Source organism: Telmatherina bonti (genome assembly GCF_933228915.1).
Source record: "Telmatherina bonti genome assembly, chromosome: 13".
NCBI lineage: Eukaryota > Metazoa > Chordata > Actinopteri > Atheriniformes > Telmatherinidae > Telmatherina > Telmatherina bonti.
This window is the reverse complement of record NC_136611.1, coordinates 12,198,845-12,217,056: the sequence shown is the minus strand read 5'-3', so window position 1 is coordinate 12,217,056 and position 18,212 is coordinate 12,198,845. Positions and strand designations below refer to the sequence as shown.

The following is an 18,212-nucleotide window of genomic DNA, read 5'->3' as shown; positions in this document are numbered from 1 at the left end:
TTTATTCGACTGTCATGCTAATTACTACCCATCACAGCTGTATAACGTATGGGGGGAAGAAAAAAAAAAAAAAAAAAAAAAAGAGTACTGATATCACAGTATGACGATACACAACACCAGTATAACAAAACACTACTTCTCCTCCAGTAAATGGTGAGACTATGCTAGCAGCAGGCATGTACAATATTATTTATTTTCATCTGATTTTCTATACAGTGCAAAGTCACAACAGAGGTAATTTAAAATCACATTTCCTTTAGAACAGGTTCATACAGGTCAGGTGCAGACACCAAAATATATTGAAAAGTTTGGAACCTTATGTTGTAATGTAATCTATTGAAACAAGCTAAATATTAACAGACATTTCACCTCAGACTCACAAATCACATGTTTAAAGCATTCATATATAGGGACAGTTGATTAAACTACCAACTTTCCTCAGATCTGCACAGTTTACAGCTGGAAAATCAGGATTAAAATCTGTGTGTGTGAACAGGGCTTGCAGTTTTGACACGTCTTTGTGCACACACACTGTGATGCCAACATATAACATTACTGTATATATGCTCTCGCTAAACTTCTTGTTTTCTTTTGGTGTGTTATCTCTGAAAAGAAAAACAATGCTACTTCAGCAGATTATTGTTTGTGTAGGTAGAAGCATAGAGGAAACGCAAAGCTCTTCACACAATTTCCAATGTAATTAAACCCTGCAGCATTTTTCAAGCACCTGCAGCAACGTGAGAGGAAAGGAAGCTGTCTGCTCTTTGACTGGACAGTTTGATCATCATCATCATCATCATCATCATCATCATCATCTGGTAGATCTGTAAGACTGGGCAAAAATCCCATCTGCAACTTTGATCTTGCATGGAGTTTTTTTTCCCCACTTAATATTTGGAAACAGATACTTGCAAAAGAACTTCCGTTTTTCTTTACTAATTCAGATCATTTTTACAGCATTGCAAATGTTTAATTACACATTTCCAAACTTAAATTTAATGGGCAGATTTTTTTTTCCCCCACAGGGTGACAAAACTCAATTTGCATATACTAAACTAAAATTATTTACAAAACATTTATTTACAGTACAAAATCTTTATTTGGAGGACCCAACTATCCAGGTTATGCTCATTGCTCTGATAGTTATGGGTAGTCTAGCCATCCGTTACTTATGTTGCAATGGGGATGTTACCAGATGCATTGAGAAGTACCTCGTTCCATTTCTCTAATCAATTAATGTATAAATATATGCCAATATTGCCGTCTCTAACTTATTTCTCCTTTTTTCTGTAGGTCTTCCTGAATAAGTGCAATTGTACATGTTGATTTGTCTTTCCTGTCCTCTCCACCTCAACCAGTCGAGACAGATGGCTGCCCTCCCTGAGCCGGGTTGTGCCGGAGGTTTTCTTCCTGTTAAAGGGGAGTTTTTTCCTTCCCACTGTCGCCGTGTGCACATGACTTGATGCAATCAGTTGGTTTCTATTATCGGTTATGTATGAATTGGCTTGAAATAATGTGTATGTTGATTCGTGTATGTAAAGTGCCCTGTGACAACATTGTTGTAAAGTGGCGCTATACAAATAAAATACAGTTGAAAGTTGAATGCGTACAATCGGCGTGCCATTGTAATGAAAACTAATCAAAAGCAGAGTTTTATAGTAGAAAAACATGTAAAAATGGCTGCTTTAAATCACTGCCAACCTCATACCAGTCTATAGCCATCTATACTGTTAATGATTTTACCGTTGACGATCTAGTACTGTTTTGTTTACCACATTCAAGCCTTAAGCAGCACTAAATCAAGCTTAGAAGCAATGGCAAACAATAGAGGAAACCGCCCCTCACCCCATGGCTTTCAGAGTTGTGCAACCCTTAAATACTCTTAAGGTCAGTTCTCTCTGGTTTCAGTGGACACAGGTTTGACTCCATCACCCTGAAATGGCAAAGTAACTGAAGCAGCTTCACTCTGGTTGAGTCTGAGTTAAATGACACATATGCAATGTATTATCATGTTAGTGTTTGTTGATGAATTTAAGTCCAAAAAAAAATTAAACTGAAATAGATCAATACAAAGCCACTAGTAAAAAATGAGAAGTACCGTGTAATATCAACAAAAATCTAAAAACGACAATAAACTTAAGTACAAAATGGGATTTCACATCCACTGCATAAATATCCCCAAGAGCTAAAATAGCAGCAATACAATGGAGCTTAAAATTACAATACTTTCAGACTCATAGAAAATATTAGTCACCTCTAAGAATAACCCATGCTTACAAGATCCTAAAGGAGCAATCAAAATGTGTCACAACATCATATACAGAATGCAACCTCATAAGCGACAATAAGAGCCTGTTTTGTTGGCGAAGCTTCACGTCATATGATTGACACAATTACACTTAGTACCTACCTATAACAGATGTAGTGTGATCCAACTTTCTTCTCTTTCTGCCATCTGTGTCCATGCTTCTGAATGCAAGTGTCACCTTACCCTTGACCCCCTCTCCTTGCCAACGCTCCTGGCCCCCCACCTGCTTTAGCCAGATGGTTCCAGTTCTCTTCCACGAATCAGCAATGGTACCCTAAAATCTCCTTCAGACCGTCCTTCCTCTTCTTTACTCTCTTCTAATTTCTCCACCTTTCACATATGCAAACAGCGAAGTTTTGATCTGGTTTTGTACTCACAAACGCAGAACCAGGACCTCCAGCCTCCCAACCTCAGTCTCGACAGACTGGTAATCTACTCCTGGCATGTTCAGAGCTTTTAAACTGTGCTACTAGGGCAAAGTGGGTGCCAGTATTAGTGAGTGTTGAATGAAAAACTAGTGTAAAAGAGTTGAGAGCAAGTGAGAGAAATGACGTACCAAGAAAATGTTCTCTTGGATTGCTTTCTCACATAAAAAGAACAAACATATCATATTAGTCAGCGGCTGACTGACCCATGAAATCTTTATTTGTAATTTTCTCCAAGTGGACATTTAAAAATTCTAGTTTTTTTCTTTTTTATTATGAGCAAAGACAATAGATGGTCCTTCTGCTTAGGATGACATGTGACTTTTGTGTCATTTCATCCTAAGAAGGAGTGTCATAGGATCAATCTGAGAAACTGGAAAACCATTTGGAGGAAACATTGCCAGCTCAACAGCATCAACATTAACCTTTTAAATAAACCACAAATATCAACCTGTTTTAGAAACACATCAGAGGCTAAAACTATTTATCTTACATTGTTTTAAAATATTGAATGGCTTTTGTGTTGTCTGAACACATAAAGAAAACCAAATAAACTGAAAATTTAATATCCCGTTTAGAAAAAAATGCAATGACTGGGAGGAAACACGATTTAAATCCATGGCTTCACGAGTTCATTGTTTAGTTTTTGTACTACTAGTCGTCTGGGAAAGCTCTGCAGGGTGCTAGTATCCTGCCACTTAAAACAACTTGTGGCAAAAGGTTAAATGAGGACACCATTACACACAAATGGCGAAAGTATCTGCGTGGATATTTTAAACTGTCCATTCTAAGCATACTGGGGCATGAAATTACATTTTTCCTTCCATTGGCTCCAGAACCTACAGTATAACATGTGCAAAGTTGGACAACTGAGTCTGCCACATGTGACATGAGAAGATGAGTATGAAAAGAGAAAGAGAGAAAGCAGTGGACAGAAAATGAGAATGAGAGAGTGAACAGACCCTCCTAAGCTGGATTGAGTGGCCTGTACCCTCCTGCTCTTAATCCTGGCTTCCAGCACATGACCCAGCTAACAGTATTACAGAGAGCTTTGATTAGACCTGCTGCTGAGTGCACGTAGTGAAAGACGTGACAGCGGCAGGGGTGGGGTGGGGGGGGGGGGGGGTGGGGGGGGGGGTCTTGTGTTCTTCCACTACTTAAGAATGTTAGGCGCCCGCAAAGACAAACACATGCACATGCCATATTAACTATACTTTCAACCTCAGTGTACACAGCTTACACACAGCGGAAGAAATGCACGAGACAGGCTAGATTAGGCCTGCAAGTCAGTGAGTCAGCGGATAATCCTGGCACCGTTATTCCGGGTGAATACAGAGTAAAGCTCAAAAATGTGCAGCTTGCATTAGGAGGTGGCCGACAGGGCTGCAGAATAAGTTACAAGAACGCCACTTAGAGCTGTCACAACAGGGAGGGAAATTTCACATGAAGACTTCAGCAATATGCCTTAAGCTCACAGGTTTAAGCGCCATTACTCCAGGCTGACGTCATTTAAAAGGCAAACTCATCTGAGGATTAATATTAAAAGTGATGCTTGATTTAGTGCACAAACTGAATAGCTAGAATCATTGTGTGCCTGCTTGGAACAAATAGCTAAGAGTAATCTGGCAAACAAAAACTCCCATACAAACCAAACCGCCACAACCACTGTAGCCTCCATGACAGTTCAAGAAAGTTTTTGCTGAGTTTGTGGTCAGATGTGTTCTCTTTTATGAAGACCTTTTTACTTTATGCAACATTAAGAAAAAGCAATGATTAAGAAAAAGGAATGTAAAATTTCAATTAGCCGCAGTGTTGCAGATTTTAGATGTTTCCCTGCTCCAGCCCACCCTATTCAAATAAAATGACTCAAGCAGCTTGTCATGTCATACACAATGGCCCATTAACTTGAGTCAGTTGTGTTAAAGCAGGTGAACATTGAAACCATACAAAAACACAGAACTTCGCAACTTTTGAGTTTGTCACAACTTGTGCTGAAACTGAAGAATATCATTGGAAAATTGGAAAACAATTGGAAACACACACACATTGGAAAACAATGTGAAATAAAGCTGAAAATAAAACTAAAGAATGGCATGTCCTCATTGTGAGAAATGGAACTGGCTGTTATGTTCTGCAACATGTCCTTTGATTACATTTGAAACTTAACAATAAATAAATTGTTAAAAGCTACAGAGGCTGTGCAAAAGTAACCTGAAACAGGGCTGAGCGTGAGCAGTTTTACTTCCAAATTACTGCTAAAGTGAAGCCAAAGAGCACATGGTGAAAAAACATGTGCATCAATAATCTCAAATTCAAGGCTTTCAACACATCCCAGACATGATATCTGGTTGCAGGAAACAAAACTGTGCAGCAATTGCAACAAACATTAGATAACTCATTAAAAAAAAAACAAAAAAAAAAACAACACTGCAATCAAAGTCATCATGTTCGCAGACTGTGTTTGATATTTGAAGAACATGCTGCTCATATACAGACAGATTGTAAATTTTCAACTCTTAAAAGGAGTGGCTTTCATTTTTGCATTTGTGTGCCAAGTTTGCAAATCAGATTGCACCCAGAGACACTTTATGATACGAGTAAAACACAAACGCGGGCAGAGCAATCAAAGCTGAGAAACAGAAGTTGATAAATTCCACTTGTGGCTTTGTTCTGCAATGCTTTCCATAACAGAATATTACATACAATATTGTTAGCCAGCTGTCATACTGACTCTGGGGGCAGATATTTTGGGGAAAGCATACTTCATGGCTGTGAGTGGCATGTGCTTCTGTCTTAGTGTTTGAATGGTGTTGTAGCAGGCACGATGCTGAGGAAAACTCAATGTGACAAGCGGTCTGCTGCTGTTCCGGTGATGGAGCGTTTGTTTGCCTGGGTCACCTCTAATCCAGCTGGGATGAATTATTCCTTAAGACTTTTCCACACATCATCTCAAATCAGAACAGGAGTGCCACTTCATAAACCAGGAGGGGGCACAATGAAACTAACATTTTCTCACAATAAAACCAAATTGATAAATGCATGGCATACGGACATATAGCAAGCTAAAAATGGTTGTCTCTTAACGTTTCTTATTTTTCTCTTTTGAACCTATAAGCTGTAAAACATCATGATAAATACTGAGGTGCGTAGTCGCCCCCACCAGTGTAAATCTATTGTTTTTAGTAGTGTTTGTTTCAATAAATGTTATTATGCAAAATATAAGCGACACAGGTCAGTGATGCTGCTTGAAGCATTATTCCACGACTGCAGCCTTTCAGGAACAGTCTATCTGCAGCTAGATGTTGTGCTGTTTCTAAATTGCTTGCAAAATTAAAATGCTGTCTGACAACATGAGCCTGGACCGATGCTCCTCTGATGCACATCATGTTACGTTGTGCAGAGGCAGCATTTGGAGTCTTGAAGGGCTGAAACTGCTGCTGATATGCCTCTGGGCCAACAAGGTTTGAGTGTGTGTGTTTACACTCAACCCAGCTTCGCAGAATTTGCTACTATCAGTGCAGTTGTCTCTCTGCTGATTCTGGGAAACTAGGTTGATGTGTGTAAAAACACAGCAATGGAAGGCTGAGCCACCTCTGCTTGGCATGTGTGATTTAGAACAGTAACAGGCTAATTATTATAGCTTTTTTTAGTTGCCAACAGGGTGGGAGAACAGTCCATGAAAAAGCCATTTGGGCAAAAATTGATTTCCAAACATGAAAACATTGAATTTTTAAAACATTAAATTCAGATCTAATTCTAAAAACAGTCTCATTAATGGTCTTTTGCTAGGTATAGATATCAATGGCGTGTTGGCTTCGTGTGTTTGGTACTTAAACTAAATGCTTAAGAAGGTATGTTATGCAGATTATTCTACCAAATTATACCAAAAACTTAAAAAATCTTAAAAGAATGTTGACCCAATAGAAATGTGTGGCAGTGTATTTTTCTGCATATGTACAACTTCATATGGCTTCTATTTTTGTGCCCGGGTAATCTTGAAAACACATCCACCTTGATAAATCCCCATTCAGAAAAGCATCAAATCAATCTAGCTAGACAAGCAGGAGAACAGGGACGCCCGTTTTGAGTTGAGATTTTAAGAGAAGAATCTCTCCGTCATGCACACCTTTGCAATGTACCACAGACAAATAAGTCCATGCCCTTTAGCGTTGAACACAGCAATAGAATGCATGGGACAGCATGTACCTCTGCAGGAGACTGGTTTACTTTACTCATACGTAAACCATGCACTCAACCTAGCATGCCAGTCAACATTTGCTAGTGTTCATACCTAGAACATTTTCTCAGATAAAAGTTTATGGTCCATCCATTTCCTTAACCGCTTAGTCCAATTAAGGGTTGTGGGGAAGCTGGAGTCTATCCCAGCAATCACCGGGCAAGGGGAAGGGTACGCCCTGGACAGGTCGCCAGTCCAACACAAGTTTAAGGTGTTGAATTAAAAAAAAAAAAAAAAAGACATGCAGCATTTCTAGTTTCAGCAAAAATCCAGACATCTCGGTTCATCAGCTGTCAGTTACTGTGATTGTCCTGCTATGTGCTAGCTCAAGAAACAACTATGTTGGACTTCTAGAAAGTGCAAAAAACTTTAATATCACAGTAAATTTCTTAAAACATCCATTTGTAGTCCATTAAGTCATTATCAAATATATGAGAAATTAAATCCATGCTAAAGATATCCAGATTATGCTCCAAAAGAGTCAGTGTACAAATGATTGTTTAGCAATACTTTCCATTAAATTTTGTAGGTATAAACAGACGTGTTTATGTGCAAGGATTATGTTGACAGGTTTGTTGACTACAGTTCAGAGCTGAGTAAATCCTTCTCAGTATTACTTTAGTTAAGGAGGGAAGGGGAGGGGAAGGTGAGGGGTGGGAGACACTTATAATAGAGCTATAGCAGGACTGGAATGTGCATAACATTATGAAGATGTCAGCACCGGCAACCCTGGAGATTTTCAGTAATATTTTTACCAGGTCTGCTATAGTTTACTTGTCTGAAATTACTTGCTAAGAAGCATCTTTGCTCAAAGGCAAGACTGGTTCATTCTGTGAACAGACCACCATTATTAAAAGCAAGAGGAATGAACCTCATGTGGACCAACCACCATCTCTATTGAATCTAAATGCCCCGATTAAGTCCTCTGTAAAAAATTCACCAGATCATCATGGCACAAGTCAGGGTAATTATTATACTCAAGTTAAGTTTGAAGGTAATTCCCTTGCCCCCTTGTTTCTTTCATTTACATATAAATCAGATACTCAATCGGAAATCTACACTTAACATTCAAATTTTTATGCCATACCAAAAAAAAGTGACTTGCTATATAGATATGCAACGTCTATCTGACGAACGACACCTTGAGCTCAAAATTACATCTTGAACAGAGTTGTTTACTGGTTGTTGACCAGCCTACCATTGCCATTCACTCTAGTTTCTCCCCAACCCACATGGTGGCGTCCAAATGGAAACAACTAGTTCCTGACAACTGTACCCACTTCCAGCCTCCCTGCTCTAAGGTGTCATATATCCAACGCTCAGTCTTGTTGCTAAAGGCAGTAGGGAGGAGGAATGATTAGGCTAGAAATAGCATTGTCACATGAGTGTGTGCAGTGACCAGTCAGCCAGCTGCTCAACCTTACATGGAATACTGCCCCATTTGTACAGTCAAATACAAATAGGTGGTACGGTTATCATGAAACTAGCATAAAATCAGTGCAACCCAGCCAGTCATTAAGATAAGAGACTTGACAGCGATAATGCATCCAGTCAACACCACTATCAGGCAAGATTACATATTGTTTGGAAACATTACCTTTGCCTTTCCAAATGGATTTATAAGTAGAATATGCGTAACATCGTCATCTTTCTTGTAAATAATATTTGTCATTTACAAATTACCCCTGAAATTCAAAGAAAAGCTCTTCCCATGCACCTCTGTATTTCCTCCACTGCTTAACCATCAAAACATTTACCAAAACCCCAAACTGACCCCAGAGCTTAGAGGCAAAGCTGAGTCATTACCGTCAAAGAAGGCCTGTGCATTGTTGGGCGAAATATGTACATGAAAGAGAAGAAAAGAAAATAACATTGATCATACCTTCCATCAACAAAACCACAACACCTCGCAGTCTAGCAGTAATCCCACCATTAGCACAGTTAACACCAGGCCAGCACCCAAACAAGAGACCCTCTGTGTCACAGCGCTTTGATACGGACTCTACCGCTTACAGAAGGCTACCAGAATGACTACAAAAGAGCTCTCATGGCCTGAGTGGAGTGCACAAACAGGGCCAAAAAACACACAACGGGTCAGAGAAAATGATGCAATATGCACAGGCAGTAACAAGCTAACTAGCAATAAAAAGCTAATTGTTTCACTGTATGCTGCTGATATGACCTCCTTTCATAAAATCATTAATCCTGAGTGTTTCTTTGCTTTTCCAATGATCTTTGGGCACTAGTGGCTTCTTTTTGAATGTAGCTGAACAGGAAAAGGATAAGAGATACAGAAGATTGGGAGGGAGGGGTAGGTATGCTGCAGCAAAAGCCACAGGCTGCCATTCGTACCTGTTATTCCGCCTGCATCGAGAAGCTTCAGTCTGTTTTGTGGGACGCCTGCTTGACTAGCCCAGCTACATTGCATCCCAGAAGAATAGTTTTTAAAAGAGGTGATTACTCAGTTCTTTTTACATTTCTCAGGAACGTTTTAATAAAAGGCCTTCTTGATTCAAAGTAAGCCATACAGGAACATTAACAGGAAACCTTTTGCTCCCAGCATTACTGAATAACAATCAGTTCTAGCTGCAAACACCAACATTTATATCACAATCATTCCTTGGAGACAGGTTAACATTACAAGAGTCTCAGTATTGTGACTTAGAGGTTCAGTAGTGGGACAAAGAAGAATTTCAGCTTTTGTGACAGCTTTACCAGAACATCAACATCATTGGTTGTAAGGTCTGAACTGAACACAAATTCCCTGAATGCATGAGTAAAAACCATAAACATTTAAAGTAATAAATCAAACCAAGGCTACTTATTTCTGGTTAAAACGCTGAAGCTGAACTGAAACAGTGGTTGGGAAATGGTCTAATTACTGGTCTATTACTGCTTTAATTATTTAAAAAAAAAAAAAAAAAAAGCTTTCGCCATACCCCGACTCTGGAACTTGGTTAAAATGAAATGCTCTTCTTTCTCTTTCACTAATGGATTGTAACATACTCAATATGTGCTCATTAGTTTCCTCTTACAGCAGTGATCCTCTCAAGCTGACTTTTCTTGCTTTCTTCCTTCCAAAAGGTGCTAATTTGACAACTTTCTTTATAAAATGAAAAAAAAAAGACATCAGTACATGAACTATGAGATGACTAACTAGGTTCCTCTGCGATGACAAGAATAAGCACACATGAAGCACACATATACGCACACAGCATGAAGATTCACATTCACTCTGTGCCATCATGTGATGTTGCCATAGCAAAGGAGGGCTCAGACATAACAGGGTGATTGTGCTCTCAGGGCGAGGTGGGTTGATCAGAGAGACAGGCTGTTTCCCGACTGTGACACTGTCAGCGCCACTGCCAACTGCCCACAGATACAGACACACCCACCGGCAGAAGGGCCAGCCTGCACGGGGCCATGTAATAATGGAAACCTAACCCCAGCCTCTGGGAGGAGACAAGTACTGGAAGAGAACCCATGTACACACTGGGAGAACATGCAAATTCCACATAGATTCTACTCCAACTGGTGTTTGAACCAGGAACCCTCTTGCTGCAAGGAGACAATGCTAAAACACCTTTATCATTACAAATGGAGACATTTTTAAATAGAAATCCCACAATAATTTTTGCAAAAATAGATCACTTATGCAACAATGTCAAAAAAAAATTATATAATTTTTTAAATATATATATATATATATATATATATATATACATATATATATATATATATATATATACACACACACACACACATACATACATACATACACACCTATCATTTCTTCGTGTCTAGTTTCTGGCAAGCAAATGTATCAAACCACAAACATCTGCTCCATTTGTTTAAGCTTCACTGAAAGCTGTATTTGGAATAAAGTAGCAAACATAAAAAAAAACAAAAAACAACAACAACAACAAAAAAAAAAACAATATCACATTGAAAAGCCATACACAATCTTAAAAACAAAGAAACTATGAGGTGATGTAGTGTGACTTGCTCCCCAACCCCCTCACAGAGTACAAAAGAAAGGGCTTTAAGGTGAATTGAGCACTGACCCAGAACAAATGGGAAACTCATAGATGGAAGGATGTTCTTAGAAAAAGTATACTTCCAAAACTCCAGACAGAGCACACCCGCATGGAAGCAACTGCAGTGTTTCCATATCCCTAGCATGAATAAACAGCCTCTCTGCTTCAGCACAGAACCATGAAGGTACGAGCTTCAGCTGCACAAATTAACTCCATACAAAATATGCAGTACTGTGTTATGAAACCTATATGGTTGGCAGATCTTCTGTTAACATGTGGTGTAAGCAGTGACTGCACCCTGTTGCTGCAGAACCAGTAATTTAGTGTGAATCACTTAGCCTCAGCTGCCCCCCGTTTTCAAAAAGGATCATATTCACAAAAGACAAGGTCAAAGTACAGTCAAACTTGGACTGAATCTAATCATAAAGTGCATGTTTCTGTGAATGCAACGTTACCCCACAACATAGTGGTAGAAATTCTTTAGTAAGACTCGGTCAAAAGGAGTAATGCCAACTGATTGCCAACTCTTTGCCAAAGCTGGCTGCTAAAACTTGGTCCAGTTCAAATGCAAAACAGCAGATTATCCAACCGCGTGGACACAAGAAGTGGCATGTGAATACTGAATGGAGATAGCTTAGAGACAACATCTATGGAGGAGGGTTACTTCTTTTCAGCCATTTCAAAATTTCATCTGGAGGTGTAAACCAGGGTTAACCATACTTAAAATTCTTGCGGCATTTCATCCAGAAGATGCTACCACAGCCAGGTTTATTAAGGTGTATAAACCACTGAGCATCCAGCAGGACATTCACTCAGCCCATATCATTCCACAACACATCTTTCCCCATGAGTGTCTGCTTTCTTTTGAATAAAAAAGGACAAAATTATTGCCATTACATAAGCACAATTAAAACTCAGCAGGTTATTTTACATAACATAACAGGATCAGACTGTGCAAGTCTGCATTTATCACAGGTATGAAAGTGTGTATAAATAAAAGAGGAAGTCATAAAAAGTCATATCTTATCAAATTACAGTCTTGTAGCCTTTGACTAGACACAATACAGTAATCAGTATCTGTTTTTCCAGATCCAAGCTGCTGTTGTGTGTAAACACTGACATATTTTCAAAGCAAGGCATTTATGTGAGAAAATGAATAAAAGTAAAATGCAGATTCCTAAATAACCATTCATTCTTAATATTTCTTATCATAGTAACCAGATCAACTATTAACTCACAAGCCCCATTCTAACCAACTTGGCATGTTATGTACTTCCATAGTGGATGTAGGCAAGAAGATATATTTAGCAGCGGTTATCTGCAGGAATAAAATATGAACAGTAAATATGTTCAACTGAGCAAGTGGTGGACTAATAAAAGAACAAGATAACAGCATCATTAACAACTTCCACATATCTTTGGTGGAACATTCCCATTTTATGCTACCATGAACATCAGAACTTGAATTTCAGACATCTACAGCCATTTTCAACTCCATTAGTCTGAAAATTATGTTTTCTAACAATGCAAAGACTGCATGCATGGTCCCAAAGTTTCAGTGGGTTGTTTTTAAATTCCAGCAATGTAATGTTTCATTGTAAACATGGGAATTCGGCTGCACCCTTATGTTATTATGCAAGTTTTTTGTTCCTCCCATAACTCTGTGTTTTTCCCCGTGGGTGTGCTCCACTGCTTGTAAATTTTGTTCTAGAAAAATAGTTATCACGGTTACACTGGCTCTTACCCCTGCAGAGGGCTCAGTAGGCAGGCACAATTATGTCACAGTGAACGCTGGGCTTGTTCTCACAGCGTAACTTCACGTGAACAAGTCGTTTTTGTCCCTGCGTGACTGGTTGTCTCCCTGACATACTGGTCGCATTGCGAAATTTTTCCCCTTTTAATTTAAATAAAACCATGGTGGTTCCATTTCAAGTTTGCTGTTGGTGTAGATCAGCGAGGTAGTCACGTTTGGGACACTCACCTCACCGAGACACTACTAAAATTGGGAAATGGGGCGTCGCACAATGCGCATGCCCAGTTTTCCTTAAGCCACTACGAAAAGCTCAACAGAAGGAAATTAACTCGCGTGATAAACAGTCAAATGCTCAAAACACGCGTGAAAGGACAGCCCTCGAAGCTACGGGTTCGCCATTTCTCGGCTTCTCCAGTTTTCGTCATTCAGTTCAATCGTTGAAAGGGCAACAAAACAACCGACATGAATTGCAGCTATTGTCATACTCTCGGATGCGGACTACACGTGCAGCTCCATTCACTTACTTTAGTTAGGGACCGACTAATGGCAACAATTCAGCGTTTAAACACTGAGACAAAATGCTGCCACTTGTGATTAAAAATTAATATAAGACAGAAAGGGTGGTTACGGGCTACAACAGCTACATTACATAGACAGAAATGTTTATTTCACGCTGTATTTACACTCACCCAGGCCTGCTCTTCCTTCAACAGAGCCCGCAGAGGCGCTCAGCCACAAAAGAAACGTACAAGAGAAGTGGCACAACGACACAGAAATAGCGTCGATTAAAGAGAGACACGGGCAGCGTTTTAGCTACACAAAGATGCACTTACCAAAAGAAAAGGGACACTGCAAGGGAGGAGAAACGTGCCGCTGTTGCTTTGCCTCCACGCCGCTTATCTCTTGTCTGTATTTTCCCAGAACCGCTCTACGTGGGTTGCGTCGAAAATGTCAGATTCCAACACTGGCTGCCTTCCCAAGTAATGGTTGCCGTCCACGCATCCGATTCATCCGGGCGTTTAGGAGCTGAGCCGTCGTTTCATCACGGCTCAGGCTGACAGCTTCTTTATGAAGCAACGGATGGGAGGGAGGTTTGTTGGGGTTGCAGCGTCAGAGAGAGAGAGAGAGTGGTCAGTCTGGCGAGTGCAAGGCGACACCACCATATGGGAAATAGAGTTCACTTACCATTCCCAAGGTCTCTGAAGGGTAGGATTAAAATGGTAAGAATGTCATGGGCGCGTGTAGTCTGCCCTGATCTGGTAAAATCTGGATACATCCAAATGATTCGTCTGGAATATAAATGTTGGGAATGTCTAACTTTGCGATCAATCAGTGGCGCTCAAATGCGCGACTGCGTCCCCCTGAGTAGAAGGTGACACTCGTCAGGATGAGCATGGGTAACAGGAGATACCCCCAATGCCTTGTTTCTAAGCAAGGATGACACAAACAGAGTGTAGGCCTACCTTCAGATCGAGTAAAACGGAAATGCACAGTCTAGTTTATCTCCCAAGGTCTGCTTTCACTGTGGATTATCTTCTGAAATGTGCAGTGGAGGAATCCAGCACATCCCACATCCACTTCTATTAATTTCGCTCTTATTTAATATCTTAATAAATCTATATGTGTGTGATTGATCAAAGAGTGGAGGGTAATGTTTAATCCGTCGGCATTTATTGCCATCTAATATAATTGCGGCCACGTGCTCAAAGCATAAACGTTATGTAACCGCGCGAGTCAGTCAACAACAGTGGGTTGGAGTGAAGCAGGAGGGGGACTGTTGGAGGGTAATTAAATCAGATTCAACCTCAACTCAGACATTTTTCAGTGTCACAAATGTGTTGAATATTTTTAAACTTAGATATCAACAGTAAGCTTAATCTGTTGTAGCAGTTTTTTTTAAATATATATATAATATATAATGTAATAAATATCATGGTAATCTCGTAATTTCGTAGATAGAAGGGTGTTGTTAGACAAATTTAACTTCCAAAACTACAGAAAGAGCATGCTTGCATGGAAACAACTGCTGTGTTTCCACACTGCTTGACTTCCATGCATGTAAAAAGCCATAGAATCAGGTACAAGTTCCAGCTGCACTAACTGCATAAGATATACAGTTTATACTGTGTCTGTAATGAAATATCTAAACTTATGATTGCCAGAACCCCTATTGACAGTGTAGCAATAGAGATGCTTAACTTAATTTAGTGTGAATCACTATGCCTCTGTAGTTTTGTAAGTAAATGCTGGTTTCAGTAAATGTTTGTCTTTATATGACAGTAAATAAAGAAATTTAGATGTCAAAAGTTTTGATCTCCTGGTTTAATAATATTTGGACAAAAAAGATTCATTGTAAAGACTTATTGTGTAAAGCTAGGATGTTAGGAGGATGACTTCTAGTCTTCACGACATCATACTGGAAGAAACCTCTGACAGAACATGCTCTGTTTTTAATCACTGGGTGGTAGAGTTTTCAGTTTTGTCTATTGTTTTTAACAACCATTGGAACTTTTTTTTTTCTCCCCAGTCATCTCCAGGGGATCCACATCTGTCCCCCTACGCAGATCGAGTTTCTTTTTTCCTTTTTTTGTTTATCAGTTTGCTCAGTTTCCTTGACTTCCTGGCTCTGGTGCGGCGTCTTCCAACAAATGATAGCAAATAAAATGACCTTGTTCACAAACACACAAATTGCTGCAATCATTAACCCAAGATGCCGCAAGATTTAGTCAAACCTCTGCTCCTTCCTCGGAGCAGCTTCAGTGTTGAATTTAAGGTTTGCAAAGACTATTAAAATGTGTCTGACACATATGGAGTTTGTATAAATCCCCTCCGTAAATGATCCTAGGTCACTCCGGAACAGAAAATAAAAAAAACCATCTAAAGGCAATAAATTTATGTCCTTTTTTTAATACTTCGGTAAAGCTAAATAAGGTAGTTCAGAAGGTCACAGGCAGTGGCTTTTGAAAGCAGCACTTGTCAACCAATTATGGTGGGGTCAGCATTTTGTGCATCAGGGGTACTGTCTGCCTTCTAACAGCTACACAACAAATATCACATCTACATCACAGTAACAGGAAATTGATCAACTTTGTCTTTGCGTTCTTTCATTACTTTTGACCTCCCTTTGGACACTGTAGCATTAACTGCACTGTCTGGACTGTTACCACTGAATGTGGGGGAAAAAACAGTAAATGTAATTTTGCAACATATCATGAGAAGTTATGCAACTAACCTATGGATTTGCAAATAGAGCATGCACTTGAAAGCCATTATTAGGAAAACAACAGAGTTGTTTCTGTTGTTGCATAACATGTACTCTCTCTTTTAGTCTCCTGTCCAGGCAGGCCACGTTGGGTGCGGTGTTTACCACATTTTCTGAATACACTCCCACCATTCAAACAGACCTTTACCCTAAATGAGTAACATGTAGCATAATCTTTATGGACTGTTAAAATGAACAACTTGCTTTCATTCACAAACTAACATCTACAACTATCATTACAAAAAGTTGTGTCATACATACATGTAATGGTAAGGAGTGTTCTACCAAATAACACAATCTCCGAATTAAGGCTCAAGTCGTTCCACTAGCACATTTCAGCTGCATCTAACCAAGGCCAATTCAAGCGAAGCTTACATAGCCTAACTATGAGTGAGTTGTTGAGGAACGTAAGAAGCCCTGATGAGTGGATGATCAAAAAGAGGAGCGGGTAGAAAAGAGAGTAACACGAGAACTGTCATTTTCTTTGCAGCAGAACAAAAAAAAGTGAAGGAGCTATAAAAGTTTCATCACCATTAAAGGTAACACAGCTGTGATTGATAAAGCGAGGGAAGCGGCATGGCTAACAGCTAGTAACAGCTAAATGCGCAAATTCTACACAATACCATTGTTAGTTGGAGTGAGATCCTACCCAAAGTGAAGGAGTTAAAGTATCTTGGGGTTTTGTTCACGAGCAAAGGAAAGATGGAGCGTGAGATTGACAGGCAGATTGGTGCAACGCCTGCAATAATGTGGCGTCTGCGCCAATCTGGAGCTGAAGCAGGAGCTGAGCCAGAAAGTATAACTTTCAATCTACCAGTTGATCTATGTTCCTACTCTCACCATATGGTCACAAGCTGTAGATAGTGACAGAAAGAACGAATTTGCAAATACAGGAGCCTGAAATAAGTTTCCTCGGCAGGGTGGCTGGGTTTTCCCTTAGAGATAGGGTGAGAAGCTTGGTCATTTGTGAAGGGTCTTAGAGTAGAGCCGCTGCAGCAAGAAGAGCCAGTTGAGGTGGCACGGGCATCTGGTTAGGATACCTCCTGGACGCCTCCCTGGTGAGGTGTTCTGGCATGTTCCTGCAAGCAAAGACAGATGACATGCTAGAAGGATCATATCTCTAGGCTGGCCTGGGAACGCCTTGGGATCCCCCCGCAGAGTTGGCAAAAGTGGCTGGGGAGAGGGAAGTCTGGGCTTCCCTGCTTAGGCTGCTACTCTCATGACCCGACCCCGGAAAAGGGATGGGTGGACCATTGTCAATTATTAATTTTTCACTGTCATTTATCTATGCTTTTGTGTTATAAATCATCACCATTATAATTTTTTGTCACACAACCATCATGATTGTGTGACAAAAAATTATCATTTTTTAGCTCATTTTAAACCATATCAGAGACTGTTTCAGCTGTGTACTAAGTCCATTCCATAACTTGACCCCCAAAACAGACACACATCTTTTTTTCTGACATTGCAAATCTTAAACATAAATAGTCATTTCAATTTAATATTTTCTCGCATAAAATATGGTTTAATACTACTTGGAACTGTGTAACTCAGCTCTCAAAAAGCTATTGCCATTATTTATGAAAATGCAACATCCACCACTTTTAAAACATGACATGTGAAAAGTTTATTAGTTGATTGATAATAACCCATTTTATTTATTTTCCTAATAGTTTTTTTTTTTTTTCAAAGTTTGGATCTATCTCCATTTTCCCACCATAATATGACATGTAAGGCACATGTAAGGCATTATAAGTGACAGTATAAGACAACCTAACCCACATCGTCATACATTGTGAATATATTATGGCCTATATTCTTTGCTGTTACATGACAGCTGAAGCAATCTTAACAGTCAAAAGCGTACCTGGCCCCAGGTGGAAATAAAGTACAAGATCACATTTCAGAGTGGTAGTATACCTTTGAAAAAATGTTTTTCAAAAAAGTGTTGAGCTTTACCACTGGGTCATCAATAAAAGCTCACTAGAAAGGAACCCTGTCTCTATGTCTTTCTCTATCTCTCTAAATGAGCTTTCCCTTTCTGTCTTTCGCTCTGTCTCCCCCTCTCTCTCTGTCTGTTTCACTCTGTAAATACCCACAGCCTGTATGGACGGTGCATATCCCAGTTTTACTGTAACCCAACCAGAGGCAGTGCAGGTCAGGTTACTATAAAAACTATACTATGTT

The 18,212-nt window shown here is 39.7% G+C and overlaps 1 protein-coding gene across 2 annotated transcripts in view; it reads right to left on the bottom strand.

Annotated features, from left to right (window-relative positions):
* slc20a2 (solute carrier family 20 member 2) overlaps positions 1–13,788 on the bottom strand; it is a 45,059-nt gene extending 31,271 nt beyond the window's left edge. Inside the window, exon 1 of one of the 2 annotated variants that reach the window (XM_079251452.1) lies at positions 13,594–13,788. The gene's annotated coding sequence lies outside the window, so the exon portion shown is untranslated. Of the gene's footprint in view, positions 1–2,410; positions 2,467–13,593 lie in introns of those variants that run through there. The other variant, XM_079251454.1, reaches the window with a different exon arrangement.
* Positions 13,789–18,212: the final 4,424 nt, after the last annotated feature.